This window comes from Phasianus colchicus, chromosome 15 (assembly GCF_987193195.1).
Source record: "Phasianus colchicus chromosome 15, bPhaCol1.hap1.1, whole genome shotgun sequence".
Lineage (NCBI taxonomy): Eukaryota > Metazoa > Chordata > Aves > Galliformes > Phasianidae > Phasianus > Phasianus colchicus.
The window spans coordinates 3,638,328-3,653,743 of record NC_143450.1 but is presented as its reverse complement, the minus strand read 5'-3'; the positions used below and the strand labels follow the sequence as shown (position 1 = coordinate 3,653,743).

Below are 15,416 nucleotides of genomic sequence, written 5' to 3'. Positions count from 1 at the left end.
CATCCTATCCCACTTCCATCCCCAGCTTTCAAATGACAACCATTAGCTCTTAATGCTGCACTCAGTTTTACTCCCAAGGTCAATACCCTACACAGTTGTCATGTTGAGCCTCAAACCACTCCACTCTTCATTTTGAAGACTTCTGGTAGACTGAGCAAGCTCACCATGCTGGACTCATGGTAGCAAGACTTTCAGCAGCAGTGTTCTCTGTGCTTTTTAAAGAATACATATTCATGGCAACGGGGTTTGCTTCTTACAGGTCATAGGCTTCTTACACCACATAACAGCCTAATGTGCTCTTTAAAGAACATATTGTTTGTATTAAAAGATGAACAAAGAGCATTTTCCTAGGAGAACAGTGTTCTGCCACTGGCTCCCACAACCACATCTTTACCTCACCACACCTTGCCATATCATCATATGCACTGAGGAAGGAAAATGTGAGGAGATTCCATTCTACCACCAGGAGAACTCAGACACGGTGAGGCATTGGAAAGGCCTTTCAGGCTCCCAAAGTTCAGCCTGCTTCCTAGGAAACAGCCTTTCTCTGAAACAGTATTTTGTTTCTTAGGGTTTTCTTTTCATGAAGAAGACATTTTCATTGTTTCTCAGATCACGTAATCATTAGAAAAGATAAATTAAACATTTTTCACAATCTGGACCTGTATCTCCCAGATGTGTTGGTTTGGCTGTTCTGCGTTACTCTTCATTTTTTCACTCTTCATCAAGCTTTGGGAGATGTTTACATACCGCATGCTTCCAATGGGCTCTGGACGCTGATGTCTATTCCAAAACACTTCTAGAATACAAAAGAATATGAGGCTGATTTGAGCTTCCATTCTCTGGCCTATCTGCCGAAGTGCCTGCTGAAGTGCTGTTGTAGGCAGATCATAATTAATAATTAGTGTTATTTATAGTGAGGCCTGCAGAACAGAATTGAAAGTGTCATCAGATTTTACATCCAAAATATCATCTAAGTTAGTGCTTTCTAATTCCCAGGCATTGCTGTGGGAAGATACAATTGCACATGTAAATACTTTCCCATGCCTCCTCACCATGCACATATTTCGCATGTGTAAAGCATATGGGAATGTACGTAGGGCCTCATTGGAAATGTAGTGTGTGTGTAAATTGTTGCTTGTCTACATCTGTGTATCTAATTGCATGTGAAAATCACTACTTTAGTTGCATCAATGAAATACAACTTTTTGAAAATATAGCCTGCATGTGTTTCTCATTCATTTTAGTGAGGCACAAGATGATCCAGTTGAAAAACAGTAGCTAAGACCAGATGTTCTTCTGTTCTTCCAGCGTGAGAGAAGCAGCTCAGCCTTAAGCAACTCAACACAGCTTGGTTTAGGATGCTTGCACTATCATGGGAGAGAAAGCTTGTCTGCTTTGGAGACCCCCCTTTCCAAGGACCCAGCCCTTGGGCAGAAACTCACTTTTGTTTCCAGTAATTGAGAATCCAGCACCAAGTGGTCCCCAAGTGCTGGTGAGCAGTGGCCATTTGGTGGGTTTTGAGGCAACCGTGGGACTCTCCTGGGCATTGGCCATCCCAATGGGACACATGGCAGAGGTTTAATGTAATATATGATGGGAAGGCTAAGTTACCCAGCTTTGCCAAAACGTCATTTTTAAACTATGTGCCTAATTTCTAAACAATTGCGTTTTAAAGATTTTAATAACTCCTTGAATTTTTCCAGAGCACTGCTGCTGCTGTGGTCATATTTCCAAATTCAATGTGCCTCTTACTCCTCCACTTAAAACATTCACTTTTCATTTAAACCTGCAGGAAAAACAAAATCTGGATTACTTTCAAATTATTGGCCAAACTCAAAGAGACATCCCAGCCCTTTATGGGGTGCAGATAAAAGAGCTTACGGCCCCTGCTCTGCCAGGAAAAATGTTCACTTTCTGTGAAAAACATTAAGAAATCAAATGAAGAGCTTATTAAACTTTTAGATGCAAGAATTTGCAAATTGGACAGCAATGCATGCATATGTCAGACCCTTGAGATGAGATGGAGCCCGTCATAAACTACTGCTGGATGTGTAAATAAGACTCACTGTTCTCTTCCACAACCCTCGTGTATTGAAGTAGGAGCTCGGGCTGAAAGCACTCTTTGTGAGGATCAGCTCCAAAGATTTATGTAGAAGAATCTTTTCTTTATTTACCAGTTTGCCGAGACTGACAAAGTATTTGATACCTGGGAGCCTCCAGCCTGAGAGCCTGGCTTGTAAGAGCTTTTGTCAACGATTGTACCTGCTTTGCTATTTATTTTTCAGTACCCCAACCTGCAAGTGCCCTCTTGTCCCCCTGACAAAGGACATAAAATGAAAGCAATCTGCTCCACGCTCTCTTCCCTTCCACTTCTTCCAAAAGCCTCAAACAAAAACTGCTGAAGATGGCTTTGATCCTTCAAGTGCTTTAATCTAGGACATGCGAACCTAATCCTCAACTTTTCAAAGCAGTATTAGTTATTCTAATCGTTACTCTAAAGTATTAGTTATTCTTCTGAAGAGAGGTGTTTTAGTTGGCAGAGGTGCTCGCTAGACCTTGCAGGTGTTGGAAGGGTAGTTGTACCCAAGGGAGTTATGACTATTAAAAAATGCTCCTTCTCACCCATCAGCTCTGTTAGGTTACTTGCATGACTAACTGTAGGCTGCGTGGGGAAGACAAGAAGTCTCTATGATGACCAGCCAGATGGACCTTTGTTGCTGCTGTTGACAAATACATAAGAACTTTGACTTGGGGAGCCCGTTCGGAGTTCGCAGAGTTAGCGGCCACAAAAAACTTCACTTTTTATTAGTAAACTTGCTACATTTGATCTGTAAGTTGAAGTACATCAATGTCTCCATTTATAAACTCAAATATGTGAACAGGGCTGCTGCAAATAAGGGTGTGCATGACCCCAGGTTTACATCCAAGGATGCTGCAGACATCTGCCAAGTTACACTGGGAGCTGGGCGAGAAAAGCAGTTGGCATTTTCTCCTTGATCCTACAAATACAATACACGCACAGCTAGAGGGCATTAAAAAAAAATTAAAAAACGCAACTATCTGTAAGCCTTTCCAAATGATCATATTAAATACAGGTCTGGGCTAAGGATTTCCATGATAATTCATATTATTTGTAGTCAAAGATGGATGCATGGGTAAGGGTTTATTTTACAGATGGAGAGGCCACCTATCACAGAATATGCTCCTTATGATACAACATGCTTTATTTTTCCTTTTCCTAGCAAGATCATATCCAGCTTACTGATAAATTCTGTTCCAAATAGAACTTCCATAGAGCATTTGAAGCATCTGGAAACCTCATCTGGGTTTTCATGCATGTACTGAATCTTACCTAGCATTGAGGCAGTGAGACTTCAAACAGTTAAGATACTAAAATGTTTGAGTCAGACCAAAAAGGATCTCAACTACTCCATGACCACATGATACCAAACATAAAAAATCACAGGCTAATCTCCATTCATGTGTAATCCATGAATTTTCAGATTTAGGCAGGATGGCCCTGCAACCGAACTGACTGCTCTTGGAGCAACCACAGACTCCTTGGAGAGACGTGCTGCTGTCCTCACCTTGACCACCTTGGTCTCACCAGCGCAGAGTTTCCATCCCACACAGCCCTGCCTTACAGTATGACCAAGGACAAGAATCTCATTTTTGCTTTTCTTCTCAAGGTTATCCCACTTCCTGAAGTCTGATGCCTGCACCCTGCATGCTGAGTTGGACAGCAAGGAGTGAGCGTGCACCGTGGTTTTGCCCAAAGCAACTCTGTTAAGAGGTATATATATCATCGTGTGACCTGTTTAGGAGTCTGCAGGAATAGATAAATCTGATAGCATAGATAAGATCTCAAAGCACCTTTCAACTTGAGGCAACAGCATTTTAAACAGATGTTTGGTTACTCTCTCTTATCACTTGTTCAAGAAGAAATAGCAAGTTGACCCAACCAAAGAGTCTGGATGAAGGACAGTGTCCATATGAGTATTCCATATTGAGCTTCCATGATTCCACATCTCATCTGAATGGAAAAGAGATTTGTTTTGCCATGCTGGTATTTTCCTAGATTTTACATGGCAGTTTACATGTCCAAAAATTATCTTTAAATGTCCTGGGATGCTTTTCATTTGCTGTGCATGACTCAGCCCTACTGCAACAAATAAATGATCAGAAGGAAGCACATTAAAAGTCAGATTTCTTTGGACGTCCACCTGGCTGACTTGATCTCTAGTGCTCTGAGTGATGGAGTGCAAACCTGATGATGCCATGTGCATCAAGACAGCACATTAATTTATTTCAGAACGACTTCCTAAGATTCAGCTGCCTTCAACCAAGCATCAAGTAAGTTCTGGCAGAATGGTGGTTGGAGTCTCCCTGCACTCATTCAGAACATGTTATTGCTGGTGTGGGAAGCAAATACAGCCGACCAGTAATGCCTGCTTCCAAAGAAAACACTCACTTTACTGTATCTGGTGCTTTAAAATGTACGAAAATAAATTATTTATTATCATGACTTTTGGGCTGAACCTATTTATAAGGGCTTGCATCTGTCTGATCTGAAGACTGAGTCACTGACTGACAGACACCCTGTTGGCTGGTCCAGTTACTTACATTATGTCCATACCGTTCCAACAGCTTAAATAAAAATAGCAAGCCTGAAACTTCTCCTCTGTTGGCATTTCTTCATAGAGACGGGGTGTTGCTTAAAGAAACATCAAATCACTCTTAAAAGAGGTCAGATCTGCAGGATGAAATGGTAGAATTAATGGTGAGACTCACTGGCTGCAGATTTCCAGAACAGCTTTAGACCCCTGAGAAGCTGTACTGGATGCCAACAGAATGGGCAAACTGGTTTGCACAATGTGTGAACTGCTTCAGTGCATCCCTCCAACTATCACTCAATAGAATTAAAAACCTGTTAAAGCCCAAAGCTCGAAGCCACTTCCATGCCAGGCAGCCAGGGCCAAACACAAAGGCAGCATTTCCACGGAAACCAAGTTAGTTCTTTTTCCTTTTTCATTTCCATCAGCAACGTTACTTGAAATAATCTGGTTCTGCAGCTGGGAGGTAAAGAAAGGCTACCCAGGGCCTGGATGGGCAGGGAGAGGTAATATGCCTAGGGGAAGTGGTAAAATGCTGGCCTCCCTCCTCATCTGTTGGATTCGGTAGGAACAGGAAGAGGCTGACAGCATCTGCTGTGTCCAAAAAACACGCAAAAAGTCATGGCACAACTGGCTGAGAGCATTCCCACTAAGTCTGTGCCCCAAAGTGGCTTTTCTGAGGTATGCTGTAGCCATAAATGCTGCCAAAATCCCACAGGAGCATGTAAGCAAGAATAGCCTCAGATATTTTGAAGGTCAGAGGCAATACTGCCATTGCAGTGCAGAGGTATGGCATTATAAAAGGCATTTTCCATCTCACAGCCTTTCCCTGTAGACATAAGTACAGATATTAATGATACGATGATAAGAAACGGATAGCCCTAGGGCTCTAGACAGCCTTCTACCTCTCTCAACACTGTGAATGCTACAATTCCTTACCTGGCACATCCTACTGATGCCTACTTTCCAATATCTCCAGACCACAAAGAATTAACTACACATTAATGTTGTAATACAAATCTGAGCATCCGTCAGCCAGGAACAGAGGCAAACAAGACAAATCACAGGCATGTCCCACTTATATTAATTTGAATGGTATGGTGTTCTCATGCCAAGCACTCCGATCAGGATTTGGAGCCCACCATTTTGGGTAGAGAAAGACACAGATCCTCCCCTGTGAGCTGCAGATTAAGGCACTGATGTCCAGTCTTCGGAGGACTCTTCCAATTGAACCGTTCTATTCTGAAGTCTGAACCATTGCATACATGGTATCAAAATGTACCCACAGCCTCAGCAAGAATACTATGTGGCCCACAACAAACACAACTTGCCTTTTGTCCAAGGGGAACCCTGAATGCAGTGAGTACACCCTCTTGTGGGTGACACCTGCATGAGATCTGACAGATTTTTTTTCCATCTGAAGATGGTAACCACTTTTATGTAACTGTGACAGGTGTCGAATCACATTTTCTCCCTTTATTTCACAGATCACTTTGTTTTTAAAAAGAGGAAGCAATGCAGGATGGTCTGGTTTGGTGTGGCTGAGGAGAACTGGCAGTGACGAGGAGGATCTCCTGCTCACCACACACACCTTGGAGCAATGGCCAACATCTAAGTGAAGTACAATATTCTCCACTTGCTCTGTGCTTGCAAGCATGGAAGACTATGAGTAGGATGTGTGTTTGTGGTCGAGGAGGTATGCAAGCTATGCTCAGTGTGGATGGAATACGCCTGGTGCTGAAAGCTGTGGGATGGAAGAATGAATGTAGTTGTATCGGGAGAAGGAGGAATGCTTACAGTATTTTGTGTCTTCAAACGTGGATTAGCTTGGACTAGGATGTAAGGTGGGAAAGACGTATCCTGAACACCTGTTTCTACATCTGTATTTTTTTCCCTCATTTTGGAGACAGCCTGCCTTGCTCCACACTCCCTGTCCTCATTCTGCTCTCAGGTCCTCTCCATTTCACACAATAAGTTTCTTCTCTCATGAGAGTCGTGCTTCCATGAGTTTGCGTAGAGGCAGTGCGGCTGCAGGGCCCCGCACACATCTGTCCATGGATGTGCTGGGAAAGTGGGGAGCAGAGAAATGTCTGCTGGGAGAGGGCAGAGAGCACCCCGGTCTGTGAACCTTTCTCAGGCGTGGTGTTTCCTGCTGCTTTCCTCCCACAACTCAAGCTCAAGCCAAGGTCTTCAGCACAGACTCTTTGGGAAATGGGATTAAGACAGCCCTATTCTTAAAGTCCCGTGCAAAACGTGCAATCAGTTGGTGAACAGTGCTATTTGCATTCTGGTCAGCAAAAGGACATTTAATTGATTTATCAAGAAGCTAAGGCTAAAAATCTCTCCAGAGGCAATGGAGATACATGCACTTTCACTGACCTCTGAAAAACATGATTTATGGGAATACCCACTTATTTACCTAAATTCCCACAAAGTAACCTGAAAGAATTAGCCCTTGATCGCTGATGGCAAGGGGCTCCATGTAGGTAAACTCACCAAAGGATGAAAAAGCAAAAACAAAACCAAAAGAAAATGTATTCTTTAAAACTAGAAATACATTGAAGGGATAGAAAATAATTTGCGCTAAGTGGTGAAACAGAATATCGCTTGGCAATGCTGTTAGGCTGTGGATGGACAGAGAGACTTAGGGCTTCAAACTAGTTTGGTTTGGCTGTTGGCAATTAGGAACTTGAAAGGAAATTCGAAAGCTCAGTAACAAGAATTTCAAGTCGGAAACGCAGAAATTCCACAGACCTATAGCCACATGCCTGACCTGCGCTCGGGGGGAACCTTCACGCACACCCTTCTGCTCAGCGTCTTGGCTCCATGAAGTCACTCTGCTTTGGAAATTAAGTCTTTACAGCATGGCTACCACCCTCCAGCACTATGCTGGGTGCCTGGTTGTCAGTGCTTCCTGATAGATCCCAGAAATGTTGGACTGCAGTCTCAAAGACAAAGCGCTTTGTGAAAAGCGCGATGATCTCTCACAGCTTTTCTACAAAGGAGACTGGATCTTGGCTCTGAGGTGTCCTGCAAAAGAACTTAATGCAGTCGGCTGCCCAATGTGTAGTGCCTCTGTCTTGGAAAGATGGGTTTTGTTCCTTCTGTTAGATCTGAACTCAACAACCAGAGGGTGCACATGAAATGCACAGGGCTGCTTATCAGCCCAACAGCAAATACTAGTTTTTAAGCTTGCTTTAAAAAAGAAAGGCTTCGTGAAATGCAGTCTTTTCCCTTGAATTCCCAGTGTTTTCGAAATGCAATCTTTTCCCTTGAATTCCCAGTCCCAATGCTCCCTTGAATTCAGTCAACAAACATGAAGAGAAACAGCTACTTTGGATGCCAGATCCAAAACACACAGTGTTCTCCATGTAAAGGAATCATTGTGAAATTAGGGTGGGCCAACATCAGTTCTGATGTGCAACGCTTGACTGGTCCAGGATCTTGCATGGACATGGGAACTGAGGCGACAGAACGTAAAATCCCAGAAGTCATCAAAAATAGATCAAATCAGAACAAAACCTGTAAATTTGTTTGTCCAGAGAACGAGATGTTGGTTAGGTCATATTCAGTGGTGGCTCTGAATCAGGACTGGATGTGCTGTCATGCCTCAGAGGTCTGAAGTTACTCTTTCATCTCTTACAATGCTTCATGTAAAGAAGCCATACAGTCCATCCGGATCAGACCTTGAGAGCCTCAAGCCAGTTTTGGATCTGGACTCTGTGGCTTTGGCTCATATCGAGGCATAACTGCAAATGTGTTTGGTGGTCTGATTCAAATCTCCAGCAAACAGGTGAGTTGGCTTTGTTCAAAACCACCGTGTAATTCTGTGTGATTGGCACCTTTCACTTACAAGAAGGCTGAGCTGCTTAGCCAGCAATGAATTAAATTGGCAAAGACGTGAGGAGGTTTGTATAGCACTTGGATCTGTTCAAGGTTTATATTCTCTGATTTTTGTGAACCCAAATCCACAGTGGAATAGGAAACAAGAGAATAAACTACCTACCAAGCATCTGATACTAAGAACAATGCCGTTCTTCTTAAAACAAACAAAAATCCCTCTTAATGCGATAATCTTACAATAACCAATTATTTCAATGAACAAATGACACCAAGACAAGAAGTATCCCGGAGTCAGAGGCGTGAACTTTTAGCTGTTAGGTCAATGGTAACATATCTTGTTTGAACAAGCCTGACAAGGATCTGCTGAGCAATATCCACTGGGGCCAACAGCGCTTGGCTGTCTGCATTGTGGTGGAGAGATAGACTTGGATAACAGTGTCACTCACTCCTCCGCTGACACCGGCCAAGCATAATGAAGCGTGGCCAAAGCCTTCTTCGGCCTGATGGCAAGAGTGAAATGCTGAAAAGACCTAAAAATGGCTGATATGGATGAATTAGAATGAAATGGTTGCAGTAACAACGATCTGAGACAGCGTGTCCAGCGCTGAAGCCAACGCAGCCCCATTCCAACCCCCTCCTTCCTCTTTCATGGCCTAATGCTGCATTTTCATGTATGCTGCAAAAAACTTAGGCAAGTACATCCAGCCCACAGTGGTGTCAGGGGATGTCTACACCGCAGACTGCAGCACAGCACAGAGGTATCTGGATATGCTGAAAAAGAGCTAATTTGAGTGCCTCTGGCCATGTAACTGCAGCCCGAGAATTTGCTTTGCATAACTGGTTCCTATTGTTATTATTTATTCACTCTGATAACAGGATCAACACTATAACAGAGTCAAGGTGTGTTACGGCAGGGTGCTGCTGATTTAAACACAGCACACATCTGCCCCCCAAACTTCTGCAGTAAGAGCAGGCACAGCAGGTGAGATGGAGAGACAAACAGGCTGAGCACAGAGAAACCAACTGAAGATCTGAATTATGTTAGGTGTCTCAGGCAAACTGCTTTGCTGTTAAATCCAAATATTAGCCAAAAATGAAGACAAAAGGCAGAAAATTACATCTGGGTTTTTTTTTATTTCTGTTTTTAGGGAAGGTTTTCTGTCTCTGATCTGAAAATGGAGAATGGAGGTTGCAGTGGATGCACAGCCCAAGCTATGAAGAGTTGTTTTCCTACTCTTTAAAAACCCAGCCTGAGCTTTTCAGGAGCAACTACTATTTCTGTTGCCTCACTGACCTGATCCAGAGTGTATGAGTTTGGATCAGTAAAAGACACATTCCAAGCTGTTTTCAGAGAAAGGTCAGATCACCAGATCAGCATCATCTCTCTGGGACCAGGCTCTCTTCTAGGCTGTGTCCCTTCTGCAAACCCACCAACTACAAAGCTGTGTGAGGCAACAAATCACCTCGTTCCCAGGAAGCTCTGTGTTGAACTGAAAAGCACAGATTTAGCCCAAGGAAGGTTCACCCATAGGCCACTAGTAGCTTTTAAACCTGTTAAGAACAACACTTTCTCAATCATTAGAAATAGCTCAAAAAAAGCAACACAAGATATGTTTTCTGAGTAAGTTGAGAAAATATGAGAGTGTAACAAGACAAGTAGGATGCGATGGCTAAGGATGGATTCCAGGTTTAACTAAAGAAAAGGAGAAGTAAAGGGATACTGCTCAGCACAGCTCAGTGATGATAACAAATTAGTACAGATTAACACGTTTCGCAGTTCCTAGGTGTTGGTTTGGTTTGGCACTATGACTGATCCAAAGAAAGAAATCTTAGCATGTTGTGCATATGGAATGTACTCAGGAGCTGAAGGGAGCCACAAAAAATAGACTGAGACATCTCTATTTGTAATGTTAGCTGATGGCTGCTTCCAGTCCTTCTGGTTCTCCAGTGCACCTTAGAAAATAGCTTTTAAATTCATCAGATCTTGGACATGCAGCTTGGGTAAGGTTCCAGCCAGTAGCCGTTTATTTTATAAGGGGATTTAAATATTGTAAAACAGAATAAAATGCAGGTGTTTGCATGACAGACAAGTGAGCCTTGCGTAAGGTCTACAAAGATGTGACTTCCAGATTAAAAGGCTTCGCATGGCTTGTGCTGCCTCAGAGGAGGTAGTGGGTTTTTGGATCGGTAGTGCAGCATCTTGGGATGACAGGCTCCTGGATTCAAGCCTCTGCAATGTGTGCACATCAGGGAAACATACAGCAGGACAGATAGTGGCTACATCTGCACAGTTTTGAAATTTGTCTCATGTAGTTCAGTCATCACAATCCTCGAATCTCAGTAATTGCCATTTACTGCTTGCAGCTGCCATATATTCTGATAAGGATGGGTTCTAGCACGGGGAGCCCAGTGTTACTCTGCTTTCCAGATGGCTGAGATGAGGCTGCTATCAAGGGAAGCTAGGAATAACCAAAGCAGGATCACAGATATAGGCAAAACATAGTCACATTGACTTTCACAGTGCATTTTGGTAGCAGTGACAGAATTACAGCTGCTTCTTGGAAAGCTTCCCCAGTGATCAAACCCAAAGCTTCTGGACCACATGCAGTCATTCTCCTCAAGAGGAGAGACTACATGGAAAATCTGACAATGTGGTTTAATGATAATGAAACTCTACTACTAGTGGTGCTTTTACTCCTGATTTACACCAGGAAGGTGAACAGATAGCCAAGGTAACACTAGTTAATTATTAAATATATAATCTGTGTAACCATGCCCTCTAGAGGACTAAGTTTACCTCAATGGAGTCAAAACCAGCCCTTGGGGCCGTACACTCTTAAAATTTGAGGGAAAGGTACTGTGAATGGTCACATTTCCCCTTTCCACCTGAACACAGATGGGAACCTCCATCTGCTCACTGGTGCCTCACCCTACAGTGTGTTGAACCAACCCCCAAAACGGCACCTATAGGTAGGTTTTCAGGGGTGTTCCCACCTGGTGTCACTGTAATGGTTCATTCAGCTAAACCCCATCCAGAGGCTGAAGGATTGATCCGAGATCATGTGCTCTACCAAAAAGAAGGTCATAGAAATGTGACAGTTTCGCAAGGTCTGGCCCAAATGAAAACGTTGAGTATTAAAAAACAGCATTCATTTTCTTACCTCATGCTTTCCACATCTTCCTTCCTTTCCTTTTTTCTGCATTTGCTGGCAACTTCCCCAACTCTGCTTGGTCAGTGCGGTTTGCATTCCCAGTTGGCCCGAGCTGCAGAAATGAGAGTGAAATCAATCTACGTGCAGTCTGCTGGCCGTGGCTGGGATCACAAGAGTCCGCCTGGATGCTGGCAGTGGCATCAGCCAGCTGTGCTCCTGGGTGCTTGGTGCAGGCAATGAAACTGCCCTAGAGGAGTGGGTAAATGGGTGGGAAGTTGGGCTGCTCTGAGTCCCGTATGTCTGTCGTGCAAACTGCACACCACTGTCCCCAAGGGTAACTATGCTACGAAACAAAATCCAGCAATGAATAGAGAGAGGAGGGTCAAAGCTATGAGCTAGCAGAGGGAAACTAAAGGAAATTCTCCCTTATCTTCTTCAGTAAGCTTTTGCTGGTCAGGCTGGTCCATGGAGAGCTCCAGATGTTCCTCTGGAAGTCCTGCACACCATCCTGCATGCCAGCCTTGGGAAGCAGCTCTGAAGCAGTGTGTCCTTTCAGGCCCTCCAGGGACAAAGCCTGTAGAGGTTGGGCCCTCATTTGCTTTCTACGACAGAATATTTTGACATCTTTTACTCAGCGCCTTACATTGTGTCTCAAGTTTTTCCAAGAATTTAAGACAAACAGAAAGCAGATCATGGCTATATTTTGGTAGTTTTGGTGAGTAAATCCAGAAGATCTGCGACGTGGGATTTTCCGTGCTAACATCAGTAGCTTTGCTTTTTCACTGAAGCCACTGGGATGTCAGACACTGAATATACTACAGCTGTCAGACATTGGTTTTGAAATCCACACCATGAATGTTTTCATTTGATTTTTTGTTTTATTTTTCTTTCTTTACTCCCACTTTTCTCTATTCTTTCTTTTTCCCCGACTGTTCTCCCAGTACAAGAAAATGTGTTTTTTTCCTTGGTTGCTTCCACTCTGCTGACCTGATTTCTTGCCTTCCCTTGGAAGCATTTAGGTGTCTCAGCAACGGAGAGGATGAATCAGTGAACACACAGAGGATCCGGGAATACCCCAACAGCCTGTGAGGAGCAGAGAGGATCACAGAATCATAGAATTGCCAGGTTGGAAAAGATCTTAAAGATCACCAAGTCCAACTGCAACCACACCACACCACCCTAACTTTAACAGCCCTCTTCTAAATCATGTCCCTGAGCAAAAGCCCTCACACCCTGCTCAGCAGCCAAGGGTGCTAACACTTCCCTTTGCTCTTTAAATTCTCATTAGCAGGAAGTTATGCTGCTCTGAGCTGATGCCACTCTTGATTTTAGACTAAAAAGACTTGACTTGTGGTAGGTCCAGAAGACAAAACTCAAAATATTTTAGTGGCAAACAAAAAATATGTAGCATGGTGCAGAGCTCCCAGCAGAAGGAAGGTTTGGGCCTATCGGACATGCAGGGATTACTTGCTGGAAAGGCACAAATCTAGCCCCAAGGAGCAGCCTCACCTCAGTGCCTCACCTCAGTGCTTCCACAGCTCAGGGTTGGCTCCCAGTATTGCAGACAGAGCTCCTCCAGCAACAACTGCACCTCAAACAGACAAATGTTTGCTGATAGCTCAGGAGCATGGAAACAGGACTCCTGTGTCATGGGAATTATTGGATATAACATGGGAAACCTGACACAAAATTATCACGTTAATGCAGAGCAATGCAATTCAACAATCAAACTATTGGATTTTTAAACCAAATCTGAGGGGTCATTTTCAGGCACAGAAGTCTGGAGCAGCATTCTGTTGTGTTTGTTGTTCTTCTTAAAGCATCTTCTAGAAAAAAGAGTGAATGAACTGCGGTTCAGCGCTAAGTGTTCGCCCAGCATTAAGCGTCCTGCATCTTGGCCTTGGGGCAGGGATGCACATCATCTTAAGCATTTTGAGTCATCCCATTGATTTCAGCCAGATTACTCATATGCTCAGTGCAAGCACAGCCCAAAGTACCATGTGGGATAAGCCTGTTTTATTTCTGAGAAACAGAAGAGCTAGTTCATGCTCTGATTTACAAAAGCTCCCTCCGTTAAGCTGATGGCATTTGTTTTACCTCAACCATTTGAAAACTGTTTCATGAAAATGCAAGTAGACTGACTGCAGACAAGTGATTTTTTTCACCTACAATCAGTTGAATCTGAATCAAATGAATGGGTGTGTTGAAATGAAGAGTGAAAAACAAGGGTGAGTTGCGTAAACTGATAATGCTACCATTAGGATTGAGTAACATGCTAGACCTTTTTAAGAAAGTGGGAAATATTTCTCAAATTCTGAATGTTTGACACAGTTGCAGTGAAAGACTTTCTCGTTTACAGCACGACTAAATCACATCATAAATGAAATTTGAAGGTAGTTAACAAAATAATCTTTATGTCAAATGAGTGAAATGTGGGTTTGCCATTTGAAAATGTCATTCTTTGGTTTTGTAGTGTCCTTTAAAGGCTAATCTAAAAGAAAATTAAATTAATCTCAAGCTCACCACCTTTAAATTGCAGAAGTGAAAACCTTTCAGGACTTGCCAATTACTTAGGAAACTTTGTAGCTGGATTATTCCCAAATTGCACACCCTTTATTTTAACCACTGAAGGCAAACACATGGTTTTGATGGGCCGTAAAAGAACAGGTTGCTTTTTCAGTACTGAAAGAAGCTGTAATTACTTCCCTTGTTTGGTGACTTCCTGATTTCCTTTGGTTGTTACGAGTGATACTATTCTGCTAAGGTAATTGGAGCTGCCTGAGTGAAGCCGATGACCTGAGGGAATGACCAGGGCTTTTGAGTCTAGGTGACTTGCACCTAATGAGTAAGAGTCATTCCTGCTTCCCAGGAAAAGAGGACACTAAAACTGCCTTAAGTGCTCAGCACGTGTTCTTTAAAGGCTTATGTTACACAGTCCAAGCAAATTGTATCTCTGTATGATACTCAGAAACCCACCTATGTCAGTTCCAGATACAGATAAAATAAAGGTGTTTTCTTCAGAAAAATGGAAGAAATACATCATCCAAGTAAAACTAAGCTTCAGGTAGTTCTCTAAATGATCAAATGCCAAATACTAACACAAGGAGGCAACCAGCAGTTGCTGAAATCAGTTATTGTCTAATACCAGCCATAAAATATGGCTACAGTGAGTTGCAGTGGGTTATGTTCTTCTAAGAATTAAACTATGTAAGAGTTACACAGGAGACCAGACAGGTTTCCAAGGGCTAGCACCGACCCTGAGCCAGCCCTGAAGGACAGAGCTGCAGGAAGACAGGCTCAAGGAGACTGGCTGCTCCCTTCCTAGATGAGACAGGCAAACATCCAACTTCTTAGCAGTGTTCCCTAGAAAAGGCATTTTTTCTCAGCTTGCAAAGGAAGTGCCTAGGCTTAGCTGTAACCCCTTTTATTTTTTGCACATTTGTTCAGATGTGTGTCATATTACCTTTCTATTCAGAAGGACAAACTTTGACTTGCTGCATGCTTTTTGAAGGTGAGATACATTATTTAAACCTGTGATTATTGATTCAAAGCATGTGAGATCTCAGGTGTGTTTTCTAACTAGTGCTGGCTTGGCCCACTGTGCAATAGGCCAGTTGCAAACTGACTCCAGTACATTGATGGGAGGAGGTTAAATTAGAAAACTGAGCATGGAAGTCCTCCATCATGAATCATACATAGATTCTGTCTTCATGTTCCCTGTACAGTCTAGTGGAAGAATCCAACACATGCAGTCTTGCAAGGGGTGTGGACACACAGAGGGTGTATTTCAGTGAGATAAACATAA

General features: G+C 43.1%; 1 long non-coding RNA gene across 3 annotated transcripts; it reads right to left on the bottom strand.

The window, feature by feature from the left end:
• Positions 1-247: 247 nt before the first annotated feature.
• LOC149915877 (uncharacterized) lies at positions 248-13,285 on the bottom strand. Of its 3 annotated transcripts, none has more exons than XR_016471470.1 (4): positions 13,134-13,285; positions 12,599-12,694; positions 11,621-11,723; positions 248-799 (listed from the first exon to the last, which is right to left on the bottom strand). It is a non-coding gene; the product is annotated as an uncharacterized LOC149915877 (long non-coding RNA). The 3 variants fall into 3 exon arrangements; XR_016471469.1 differs by lacking the exon at positions 248-799 and adding an exon at positions 4,635-4,756; XR_016471471.1 differs by lacking the exon at positions 248-799 and adding an exon at positions 10,502-10,918.
• Positions 13,286-15,416: the final 2,131 nt, after the last annotated feature.